Source organism: Manis pentadactyla, chromosome 2, assembly GCF_030020395.1.
Source record: "Manis pentadactyla isolate mManPen7 chromosome 2, mManPen7.hap1, whole genome shotgun sequence".
Classification (NCBI taxonomy): Eukaryota; Metazoa; Chordata; class Mammalia; order Pholidota; family Manidae; genus Manis; species Manis pentadactyla.
In genome coordinates, this window is record NC_080020.1 from 110,287,458 (window position 1) to 110,300,866 (window position 13,409).

The following is a 13,409-nucleotide window of genomic DNA, read 5'->3' on the forward strand; positions in this document are numbered from 1 at the left end:
CTCAGTATAAAGGTTTCTAGACCTTTCTGATTCATAAAGTAGGACATAACAAGGATAATTAGCCATGGAAAGAATATATTATTCTCCTAGGTAACTAGTTTAATTTTCTAACAGATATGTTACCACAGTACTATGACGCGTGCTAAAATTTGAAACCAAATGACTTAGCAAAGACATGCAACTTTGCGTAGAGATGAAAAAGCCTCACTTACCCCGGAAATAATTAATATTTTGGGCAAAATAATGTGCAACTGTTGTTTATTGTGAGGAGGGAAGAAAGGATGCTTAGACATGACCACACCACACTTAGACATATTTTTTCCTTCTAAAGCATGATCTAGTTAAAACAGTTCTAGATATAAAATTTGTTTTTCTTTTTTGACTTTATAGAAGCCTTTTGTAATATGTGAGTATTCTCAATGGTGATCAACAGGTTACTGGTCAAATCCCCCATCAATCTATCTTGTAGGAAGCAAATTTGGCATGACCCTGTGATTATCCTTCCATCTTCTAGAAAGAGTCAGCTCTGTTACACATGTGTCCTTGTCATCTGTAATCTTCTTAATTTAATACTGGTCCATAACTCAAAAATGTTAGTTTTGTGAAACCTTCTAATAGATCCCTTCTTATTTTCCGTTATTAGTTCTTCAGTGCCTCTAGTGAAAAATTTACTGCCGTAACCTCCATTTTATGCCAAGGAAACTGTTCTGACGTTAAATAGAAACCTTTGAAAGTTTTCTTCCACATCTTCCAGCTTTATTTTCACTCTACTACCAGGATTGGGAGTTGGTGACCAGTTGTTTGGTGTCATGCTATTGAAATGCTAGTGGAGTCTTTTTTCCAGCTCTAGAGTTCTGGTAAGGTCAACTCTGAGCTGATTTTCAGTGTGCAATAATGCTGCGAGGGACCCAGACAGAATTGCATAGTACACAGAGGTGATCCTTGCTCTCTTTCTCCACTGATTTGCAAACCTTTCCGCCCAGTCCTGACATGCCTCCCCACTCCTCAGGTGCCCCATGACAGTTTAGATTCTAAATCCTCTTATCTGTGTACCCCACATCCTACCTCTGATTCCTTAGGATATACTATGCTTCAAAATGGACAATATTTCTTCTTCACTTACCTCTTACACAAATCGAAACTCAATTCTTAATCTGAACTGACCTCAGGTTGGTTTCTGAATAAAGCAATCAGATTCATAATTTTAAATTCAAAATAATACCCCTTTAAAGCATACACTTTCTCTTTAAGCATTTAATATTTTTAACTTTTTTTTTAGTAGAAATTACATCTAGCTCAGAAAACAGGTATAATATGGTACACAGTGAAAAGTCATCATTCGTCCTTGTCTGCCATTTGCTGGGTCTTTCCAGCCTCTGCACCACAGAAACCGTTCTTCTCAATCTCTATGTCCATCCAAAGTTTCTTTATGTTTCCACAAGCATAATCCCACCACTGCTATTTTTCCTAAACCATCCTAGTTAATTTAGTATTCCATTAGGAAGGTTAAATATAAACCAGAATTAGAAAGTATATAGTAGTGTCAAATATTGATGCTAATTCCCCTGCTTTTTACTCAAGAAGTAGAATACTGTTTGAAATACTTTGAGGCTTGCTTTAAAAAATAATAATAAATCCTCTGTATCTTTCCACATTTTAATAAGAGGTAACTCAATAATCTTTAGAGCTGCATAATATTCTGGTAAATGGATGACTTACCTAATTGATTTAACAGTCTGTATAAACTTTAGCTGTTTGAAACCATGCTGCAAAAAAATAACTTGTATATGTGTCATAAAATAAGTATTTATTTTCTGAACACAGAGAACTTCTTAATAGTCTAGTCTGCTGACCCTTGATCTCACCACTGCTATTTTTCCTAAACCATCCTAAATAATTTATTATTCCATTTAGGAAGGTTAAAAATAAACTGGAATTAGAAAGTATATAGTAGTATCAAATTAATTAAAACTTCATCTAATAGCTCTGTAGTTTTTCAAAACTCAAAATTATTTTCTTAGCCTTCTACCTAATTCCTTCTTTTCTAGGTTAACATCTAATTCCTTAAAGCTCTTCCCCACATCTATTCTCCATCTTCTATCATCTTTTTTATCATCACCAACATATTGGCCATTAAATATATTTATCATTTATTGAGGATTTGTTATATATTAGATATATATTACCCTATTTATTCCTCCCAAGAACCAAATGAAACAGGAATTATTTGGGGAAACTAAGGCTCAGAGAGGTTATGTGATTTACCCAAGGCTATAACCTGACTAAGCAGGGACAGGACAGACCCTCATATCTCTCTGTGTCCCCCTTGCCCCCCTCTCTGCTGGGCTCCCTCTCTTGAAACATAGATATGAGATAATAAATCAAGCATGAGACCCAAAGAATCCTCATTTTCCCTTTCTCTGACCTTTGGTTGAAACATGTCTTTTTTTTTTTTAACTTAAAATACCACTTTAAGGTCCATGAAGGTACCTACCCACCTGCTTAGCATTATCTATCTGGAGCATAGAAATAATATATTTTTGTTAGTTGCTCACGTCTGTCTCCCACCAAAGTCTATTTGACCAGAATTAATCAAAATACTCTCTATAGCTTAGCAATTACTTGAAAAAATTAGATAACCCCTCCCAGCAGACTTGAGTTCAATTGAATGGAGTTTCAGTGCAAAATGAGTATTATACACAGGATCTGTACTGTAAATGTATTCAGCTTGCTTTCTTGTAAACCATAAGCTTGAATGTAAAAAATGTAATGTGTTTCTTTCTGAAGATGCAGCTAATAACTTCCTTTCTTCCAGAACCATTTAAAGGTACAAAAGGCTACACTTACACAAAAGGCTACCAAAACGTCAAAGTGTTCTCTGAACTAACCTTCTCTCTGGTTGCCTTCACCTCCTGGGCGAGTGGCAGGGGGACTTCGTCCCAAGCATCAGTGTATAAACTACCAGCCAAGTTTGGGTTGCAAGAACCCCTGGCTTAACTGCTGGTGTGCAGGTCACAGTTAATAAAAATCTGCTGGGAAATACTCCATCTGATACTTTTCCTGGTCTTGTTCTTAATACTGTAGAGAAACTAAACTTATTTTTCCATTTGTTAGCTTTAACAGTAGTCAGTTAAGCATTCTGACAACTGAAGAGGTAAGGCCAGGGTTGAAAAGGGCATTAACAAAAGGCTAAAGGTGTGTCTGATCCCCTATCTGATTATATGTCACTTTAACTAGTCCAGCCTACAGCAACTTAAACCAAAGACTCATGGGCTTGTTTTCACCAACAAGTAACTTGTTTCCAGAAAGGAGCAGGATTTTCCTTCATAGACCCTGAAGCTATCACCTTTCTCCCTTTGCTTTTCTTTTTCAGGTACTCTCTTAAAACTACCTTATTAGGAATTTACATATCACATTTTGTATCAGTGTATATTATTGCTCCAAGCCATTACAAGGAAAAGGGATTCTATGCTCAAACACATTTGAAAAATTCTTTACAGCAGGATTTCTATAAGCGCTGATACACTACTGTGCTCTTGGAATCTGAGAGCAAATACCTAAAAAGTAGATCCCAGGACATTTTTCCTGAAACCTCTCACAGACTAGGCTATTTCAGAGTCCTGCAAAGCTGGAAACAGAGCTCTGTGCTGAACAGACTGGAAGTTCCTCAGACGTGTGGTTCAGCTTCAGGTGGCAATGAGGCCCTCCACACGTAGCTCTGCTTTCTCATTCTCCAGGTGCCTGAGCACTCTATGTGGCTGGTACCCACTCTGTGACTGGTATCCACTCCCACTTTCAGCAGGAGCTCGAGCCCAGGCTATTTCCCTCACCCTCCTCAGTCCTTGGGAAAGCAGTTTTCCATAAGACCTTTAGGTCTTCCTTCTGTTCCAGGTTGAAACTGTTGCAGAACCACGAACTATTCATTGGGAAACTTACCTGGGTTTGACTCCAATACAGAAGTGTCCCTGAAAGAGCATCCCCTCTCCTAACCAGACAAGTTCCCGGTCAGATCTTATGAGCTTCCTATTCTTCATCTTTCTTCTGGAATTCTAAGCTTCTCGCTTCTGCTCTTCTACAATAAACCAGATACTCAGTCTAAACCTTTTTCTCTTGAACAAACCTCTTCCTGCCTGTATTACATCCCAACAGCATCTTTTGGCCTTTTTTAATCCAATGTTTTTATCATTTTTTTGATATTTATTTTTTTATTTTTATTTTTTATTTTGTTATCATTAATCTACAATTACATGAAGAACATTTTGTTTACTAGGCTCTCCCCTACCCCAAGTCCCCCCCACAAACCCCATTACGGTCACTGTCCATCAGCATAGTAAGATGTTGTAGAATCACTACTTGTCTTCTCTGTGTTGCAAAGCCCTCCCCTTTCCCCCACCCCCCACATTATACATGCTAATCATAACATCCCCTTTCTTCTTCCTTGCCCTTATCCCTCCCTACCCTCCCAGTCTCCCCAGTCTCTTCCCCTTTGGTAACTGTTAGTCCATTCTTGGGTTCTGTGATTCTGCTGCTGTTTTGTTCCTTCAGTTTTTCTTTTGTTCTTCTACTCCACAGATGAGTGAAATCATTTGGTATTTATCTTTCTCCACTTGGCTTATTTCACTGAGCATAATACCCTCTAGCTCCATCCATGTTGTTGCAAATGGTAGGATTTGTTTTCTTCTTATGGCTGAATAATATTCCATTGTGTATATGTACCACCTCTTCTTTATCCATTTATCTGCTGATGGACACTTAGGTTGCTTCCATTTCTTGACTATTGTAAATAGTGCTGTGATAAACATAGGGGTGCATCTGTCTTTTTCAAACTGGAGTGCTGCATCCTTAGGGTAAATTCCTAGAAGTGGAATTCCTGGGTCAAATGGTAAGTCTATTCTGAGCATTTTGAGGAACCTCCATATTGCTTTCCACAATGGTTGAACTGATTCACATTCCCACCATCAGTGTAGGGAGGGTTCCCCTTTCTCCACAACCTCGCTAACATTTGTTGTTGTTTGTTGTTTTTATCATTTTTATAAGCAATCTACATGGTCTTAATTTTTATATTCTGGCATTTTAGTCTACTGTGGGGAAGTCTGAGATAACATTTCCCCTTTGAAAATGATGTGTGTATCTATCTGGATTCTCAAAGAAATCTCAGTCCTTAAGGTTTAAGCTTAGCTGAAATACGCATCTGTCAATCATTCTGTCATCAGTATTTCTGAGAGATGATGTTCTTCTTTGCTCTCAGAGATTCCCTGTTCCACATGCATAGAAGTCACACCATTTGGCAAATGCATCTTCTTGTTCCAAGCCAGTGTGATAAGTTTGTCTTCCCTAAGAGCTGTGATTTGAGTTCCAAGTGCTTCTTTGAATCCACTTTTGTGTAGAGAGAAGGGTAGCTGGGCTGGTTGAGAACAGTCCTTGCTGGAGACCTGGACGTGGCTCCAGTTTTGGAGCTCTCTCTCAGTGCCCTGAACCAGGGCAAGGCCTCCACGACAGCTCCCCCAATGTCTGTCTCTGCCACAGGCCTGTGGTGGTATTTAGAGCTTTTATGCTATGGGCTCTCCTTGACCTTCCCCAGGTAGCTCGCTCACCCCTGAGTCCACCTCTCCTACCTGGAGTATACTGAGGGAATTCACAGGTTTCCTAAAATCACTGTCTTCCCCCAGTATTGTGTCTGGGCCTGGGCAACAAATGGAAAACTCCTTTGGCATCAGAATCGTTTCTTCCCTGCACCACCATTTTTTGAAGTTTACTCAATGTAGTCATTTCTCTTCTCCTATGTGGTAACCATTAGTAAGTTTGGGATAATATTTATCTTGCCTTACTTTGTTTTACTATTTAATTTGGAAATTGGAGAAGGGACATCCTGAAAGTCCCCTCTCTCCTTATTTAATACAAACTGAATATTTCAATTATAATCCAGGGATCAGCAATATTTCCAAAGGAACCATCAGTTCACCCCTTCACAAGGCAGGCAGCAAGATGGCAGAAAGAAAACTCACATGAGTTGAGTGCCCACTACGAGCCTTGTTTCATATCCCCTGGACTATGTTCACTGGTCAAGGACACTTGGATGACCACTCCATAACCTCTCCAATTCTGAGGAGACTTCAGGACACCTGATGGGTGCTCCACCTCTGGACTGTTGATAACATCTGACCTCCTTCAACCTGGAAATTCCCCGAGAGCAGTCATATTTTAAGCCTTTATCAGCCTATCAGTTTATACTTAGACTAGGAGAGGAATAGAATGCTGGATAAGAAAATGCATCAGCAAAAGGAGAGAACCACTGGGGATGAGCTCTGGGGAAGGCAAATCCCCCCTTTTCAGACCCTCAACCATTTGCCATTGAAAAGTCTCTTCTGCATATTTAGGTTCCTGGTTCCTTATTCAGTTCTCGACTTGGCCTACAAAATTCTTTCTTAATTGCTCAGGTACCAGTTAGTCTTTTAATATTAATTTTAGCTCAACAATCTTCTATACTTATCATCTCATATATAGGAAGTTCCCTTACATGATATTCACAATGCCTTTATGAGGCACTATCTCTTTTCTTAGTTAAGGGAAAAGGAATTTCTGTAAAACCTAGTTTGGAGCAACATGCCATGATTTCCCATGTTGTAATAAGATGAACATGCTATTGCAGGTTCAAGAGGCAGAAGCTGGTATATTTTTAAACCACTTACAAAGGAAAAAATGGAAATATTCCCAGTCAACTGGTATTAATCAACATTAGCAGCATTTGTTCTAGATCCAAGGAGATATGGCCACTTGTAACATAAATAAACATTTTGTTTTATAATGGCTTACTTGCCTTTAAAGTATGAAATGCACATAAGGTGATTTAATATATACTGAATTTGTTCAAGATTATTTAATTCTTAAAATGCTCATGTGACCAACCCATGGAGGTAAAAACATTAATATGAAATAACAGTTCTACTTGAGAAAGGAAGAAGACTAAAAAGAAAGTCATATCTAAGAATCAAATATAAGTGCATGCAAGTCTAATAATCAAATAAAAGCACTTCCTGATTTACTTTCAATTATGCTTACACACATACAAATTTTTTTATAAACTAGATAGGAAGATAGGAGGGCAACCATTGTGAAAAGTAATATGGAGGTTCCTCAAAAAACTAAAAATAGAAATACCATTTGACCCAAGAATTCTACTCCTAGGAATTTACCCAAAGAAAGCAAGTTCTCAGATTCAAAAGACATATGCACCCCTATGTTTATTGCAGCACTATTTACCAAATTATAACAAACAGACATAATATAATTCAGTCTGCTCACTGGGCAGGAGATGCCTTGCTTCACATAATCTGCTAAAATTATTTCCAAGCCAAGCCAAATAAAACTCGTTTTTAAAGGATTTGATTTCCAGCATTGCATTTGCCACTGAAGGCTTCTTCTTTGCCTTGATGTTAGCTATTTCTGAATACGATGGGCTCATATACTAAAAGCACCTATTTGTGTATATTTTTTACTTTCAAAATAAAATGAACTTAACTTTCATAACACAAGAATAACAAAATTATGCCTTAAGAGGAGAAATCCAGATACCTGTTTTACTAAAATATCTACAAAATATTTGCAAAAATAATCGTGATAGTGTTGGCATTGCTCTAAACCCCAGAGAATCATCTGGAGCAGTAGATTACTGTTTTTTAACGTACGAGAAACAAGAAAGAGAAAAAAATCCCAAAGTTGGAGATTTTAACTGCTATATAGACCATAGTAAACAGATAGACAAGATACATATTTCTGTTCCGTTTAAATTGTCACTAAAGAAAGAAGATTATATTTCATTCTGTCTGGCATTGCAATGGTAGGGAAAAAAAACATCTAAAACAGCCAATAGTAATAGATATTATCAGGAAAAAGTAACTGAAGATGAGACATCTGGTTATAGAAAAAAATCTGAACAAAAACCATATGAGGTTTTCTTTTGCCCAAAGTAAGAACTTGCCCTGTAGAATCACCACCTGTCTGTATATACCACACCAGCCTACATCTCTCTGCAGCTGCACCACTGCATGCCCCAATGGCTGTTTCAGCCCCCAGCATGCTCCTGGCAACCGACATGGGGTTTTCAGGAGTGGCTATGGGTCTGCTGAGGTAAAAAGGGCACAAGGAAAGAGAACACCACTCTCTTTTCTTGATTTTCTTCAATTCTCAAAATAAGGTGGCTCACCTGATTTTCAAAAGCAACCTGGGTGGTGATGAGATTCGTACCAACCAGGCAACTAAAAATCTGTCCAAAAAATAGCAAAGCAGATGAATATCACAGATATCCCAAATGTGTTTGAGTATCTGTTCCCCTTATTCTGGAATAAAAGTTGTTCAAGTATTATGAGGTGGAGAAAGATCCTAGATTAATGCCAAAAAGAGCCCCCTCCCCCACCGTTAGTGGTTTGTTTAAAATCACACAGTATTCCAGTTAGGATGGCCAACATCAAAAAGACTAAGAACAACAAATGCTGGCGAGGATGCGGAGAAAGGGGAACCCTCCTACATTGCTGGTGGAAATGTAAAGTAGTTCAACCATTGTGGAAAGTAATATGGAGGTTCCTCAAAAAACTAAAAATAGAAATACCATTTGATCCGGGAATTCTACTCCTAGGAATTTACCCAAAGAATGCAAGTTATCAGATTCAAAAAGACATATGCACCCCTATGTTTATTGCAGCACTATTTACCATAGTCAAGATACGGAAGCAATCAAAGTGTCCATCAGTAGATGAATTGATAAAGAAGAGGTGGTACATATACACAATGGAATACTATTCAACCATAAGAAAGAAACAAATCCTAGCATTTGCAAATACATGGATGGAGCTAGAGGGTATTATGCTCAATGAAATAAGCCAGGCAGAAAAAGACAAGTGCCAAATGATTTCCCTCATTTGTGGAGTATAATAACAAAGCAAAACTGAAGGAACAAAACAGCAGCAGACCCACAAACTCTAAGAAGGGACTAGTGGGTACCAAAGGGGAGGGGTGGGGTAAGGAAGGAGGGAGAAGGGGATTGAGGAGTATTATGATTAGTACAGATGGTGTGGGGGGGGATCATGGGGAAGACAGTGTAGCACCGAGAAGACAAGTAGTGACTCTGTGGCATCTTACTACACTGATGGACACTGACTACAATGGGTGGGGGGGACTTGATAATATGGGTGAATGTAGTAACCACATTGTTTTTCATGTGCAACCTTCATAAGAGTGTATATCAATAATATCTTAATAAAAAACTGTATAAAAATAAATCACACAATATTTCTTATTTCTCTTCCAAATTGTCATCTTAAAAAAGCTGATGTACCCCATGTACTCTCAGTTACCGAGGGTCTAGACTGTAGCCTCTCCCAGACCCCTGCTTCTCCCTGCTCTCCAGCCATTGGCTTCTGGTTCATCTAGATTGGGTAAGAAAGCTGCATACTCGCACACTCACACACATGCACACACACACAACCATGACATGCTCCTCAGCCATTTTTTCAAAACGAATTTTTTGTAGAAAGAGGATAAGGCAAGTTTACATTTCAGTCATTCATGTTCTTCTACATTAAAATTTTCTAGACCCAATATGAGCAGTTTAACAAGCAGGAAACCTCACTATTTTGTAGGAAGAAGCTGTCTTTGATTTCTCTAAAGCCTTGAATTCTTAGTCCCCATGGGGAGAAATTAATCATGCTCTGACTGAGGTTTCTAGATCTTCTGCTAGATCTCGGTCTACCAGCTGGGAACTCCTGCTTTCTCCTCTAACCCTGAGTGATTATCTATTGGGCTTGCTGTTTGGGTGAACTGTTACAAAGTGAGGTTGTGTCTTAGTTCAGACTACTATTGCAAAAATACCATAGACTAGTAGCTGAGAAACCATAGAAATGTATTGCTCACAGTTCTAGAGAATAGGAAATCCAAGATCAGGCCACCAACAGATCTGGCGTCTGGTGAGAATCCACTTCCCAGTTCACTGATGGCTGACTTCTAGCTTTGTCTTCACATGGCAGAAGGGATGAGGGAGCTTTCTGAACTCTCTTTTGTAAGGGCACTAATCCCATTCATGAGGGCTCTGTTCTCATGACCTAATTTCCCCCTAAATGCTCCACTTCCCAATACCATCACATTGGGGATTAGGTTTCAACATAGGAATTTGGGGAGTTGTTGGCAGATAACCTGCTCCACTCAACCAGAAATGATGTTCTGTCACATCCCCACCACCTGTCTCCCTCGTATTTCTTGCTTTATTCTTCATTCTCTAAGCTATGATTCTTTTTTAAAAATCTTATCGTTTTCCTTTCCCCCATATCATCACTACAAATCTCTTCTCTTTTGGGTCAGTAAAACCTGTTAGTAAAACCCACAGAAAACGCTGAGCTTTATGGAGACACAAGGACCAAAAAGGCTGCTGAATTCTGAACTGAAGACACCTGGCTAATTACACATGTCAACATGCTTTTGAAATAGAAAAGCTAAGGCAGGAAGTAGAAAAGCTGCTATTATGCTCCTTAAAATTCGTTAATTTTAAATGAATTCCAAATGCCAGCCCACATTTCATGGAAAATTTTAATGGTCCCCTCAGAAGATCAATGAATGACTAAGTAGCTTGAATTTTCAAGGTCATTTCCAGCTTTCAGCTCCTGCTTCTTCTAACTTGGGTCAGGTTAGGAATTGCCTCCCTGACCCTCTGTGGTACTGCAGTCACCCAAACAAGACTTAGCACTTTTCCTTCATTTTCACTTCAAACCATTCATTGGAGACAAGTGTGCATGAGAGACTTCCCCGAAGGTGGGGGAGACAGGTGCATTTACTTTGCAATGGGGCTGGAAACTTAAAATGGAATATTGTTAGCCACTGTTCTTCAGAAGCAGCTAGATATTTTGCAACTCAGCTTTTCTTTCTCTCATTTCTTTGACCCCTGTGTCTCAATGGCAAAGAAAAATGAGAACACTCTCTATTTTCTTGTTGAGAATAGTTCAGCTGCTTCTAACCCAAACCCTCAAACTCTGCTATCGTCTTCCTTTGCATATAAGCAGAATTTTCTTATTCAAAGACCTCCTCACCATCTCTTTCGAGAATGGGAGGAGCTAAGGCAACGGGATGGCCAGGAGGCAGAAGTGGCTTTATTTTACTTTGCTGTTGATAGCCATTACATTACTAGAAACAAACGGTTGATGAATAGAATGTATCCAGGAGAGTTTGATCAATCCCAATAGAAGTACAGGAACTGAATTTTTCCGAACTAGAACCACAGTCAGGTTGCTTTATCCTCCTGTCCATTTTCAGTGCCTAATATCCAGAGATCCTAAAAAAAAAAAAAAAAAAAATGAGTGCTAGAGAGTGGCTTTCTTTTACCATATCTGGGACTTGAAAATTTTCAGGTTCTTTCCTGAATTAAAATATCACAAGGACACCCATGCCAACCAATGTCCTCTTACTTATCATCCTGATCATTCTGACACTACATAGATCTTTAAGGAGAAAGATGGCCCAAATGGATAGATATTCTGATCAACAGTGTATGTAGCATACATTCAGAAGGAACACGAGAATATCAAAATTGGGCCTACTGTTTCAAAGTTTCTCACACTTGAAGTTGTATGACATGCCCTCAGAGTTTCTAGTTCAAGAAGCCTGGGATGGAACCCAGGAACTGGAATCGTTATCAACATCACCAGAGGGTTCTAAGGCAGTTGTTCTTGGACCACACTAAGAAATACTACAGTCTGTGAGAACTACTACAGTGGGAGAGGGGAGGTAAATGGGATGGTGGGGAGATGAAGTATTTCTAAGCCATAGGAATTGTGGGGAAAATAGAAGTTCTTACAGCCAGGATCTTCACCTGACCCTAAACTGCTTGACGGTGTAATTGGCCTACTACAAGGCTAGTGCTCCTACACCCATTGACAATGAACTATTATTGACTGAGTCACTATATATAGAGCTGTGCCCAGTGCTCTGGGCTGAGGTAGAGACAGCGGTGGATTATAGAACTGCAGACTGCTGTTTGTAGATGTGATTCTAGTGCTCGACATAATACCATGAGAACAAAGCCAGATATAAACCCTTTTACCCAAAGAACATTCCATTGTCGTTTCTCAGTCTCACCAAGTCAATAGTGAACTTGCCTGGGGCTGAAACCCTCAGCCAAGACAGCTATTTTTCTGAAAATAAAAATACTATAACACTGAGACAGGATATTAGAAGTTAGTGATTACATCAAAACATGGAAATGAATGATTTGCATGAACAGGTAATAGCCTGTGATTGATTATATACATTTGCTTAGTTAAGGAAAATGTAAAGGTGCTGTTAAAATATCTAAGATCTGGCTGGCTAGCACCAGTCCTGAAAGTCCTTTGCTAGGTCAGGCAATAAACTTTTAGTTGCTAGATCACAAAGAGCTCCAGTGTCACTGAAGGGTATCTGGAAACCCTAGAGAGTTTTAGCTAGTTCGCTATTTTAACAATCGGTGGTTAATTGGGCACACCAGCTGATTGGCACACACCAGCTCACCATGATTATCATCCTGGATGGGTGCCGTGCTCCTCTCCCCACAGAGCACCTGTAATAAGAACCCTTGCCACTCTCTGTTTCCTTTCTTCCTTTTTCTGTTCTCTATTCCCTTTTCCTTTCTGCCTGGAGTGGCATCCTGATTTGCTCAGCACAGTGTTTTTCACATGGCACATATAATTGCCATTCATCAATTTTAAAAAAACAGTTTTAGCACTATAGCAGTACTCAAGGCAAAGAAAAAAATGCTTGAATGCCAAGAAAAACAGACTTTGAAAACTTGAATAACTGTATCACTGTAAGAACTGCTGCTGTGTGGATGGAGGCCAGAATGACAATGGAGCCCACATGCCTACCCAATGTGACCACACTTACTCCCTCCAGAGGTCCCTGTGCTTGGTGATAACCCCACTCTCCCTCCACCCAATCTGACCAGGAGGACTAAGGGATGAACAGAGTCAAAAACTCTGGTATTTCTATGCTCTGAATCTGGTCACTTCCCAAGTTCAGCTATATTGGCCTAGTTACCCCACTGTCTAAATAACTTACCAACTTGGAAACAACACTCACCTTTTTCTTCAACAATGTTTAGTGTATTAAGTGTCTAATCTTCAAAACAAGCCCATGTTCATATAGTACTTAGGAGTAATTAAGCCAACGAAAAAGCAAGCAAGGCAGTTGTCATAAAATAAAAGGCACCCTTCCCCAGTAATGCTTTTCGGTTGATCTTCAAAGGTATGCAAGCTAGAAGAAAAGCGCTCAAGTTTTCATGCTGCAGACAGATTCCTGCATCTGTGAGCTTAATGATAAAAGAAGAGGGTGGATGTGGCTTTCATAAAAACGTTTTTCTAGCTTGTCACTATATTTTTGTAAACTGGAAACTTTTT

At 39.2% G+C, this 13,409-nt stretch overlaps 1 protein-coding gene across 6 annotated transcripts in view; it reads left to right on the top strand.

Moving 5' to 3' along the window:
- The window catches only part of FYB1 (FYN binding protein 1), a 146,202-nt gene that overhangs the window by 59,667 nt on the left and 73,126 nt on the right, over window positions 1–13,409 (top strand). The window lies entirely within an intron of this gene.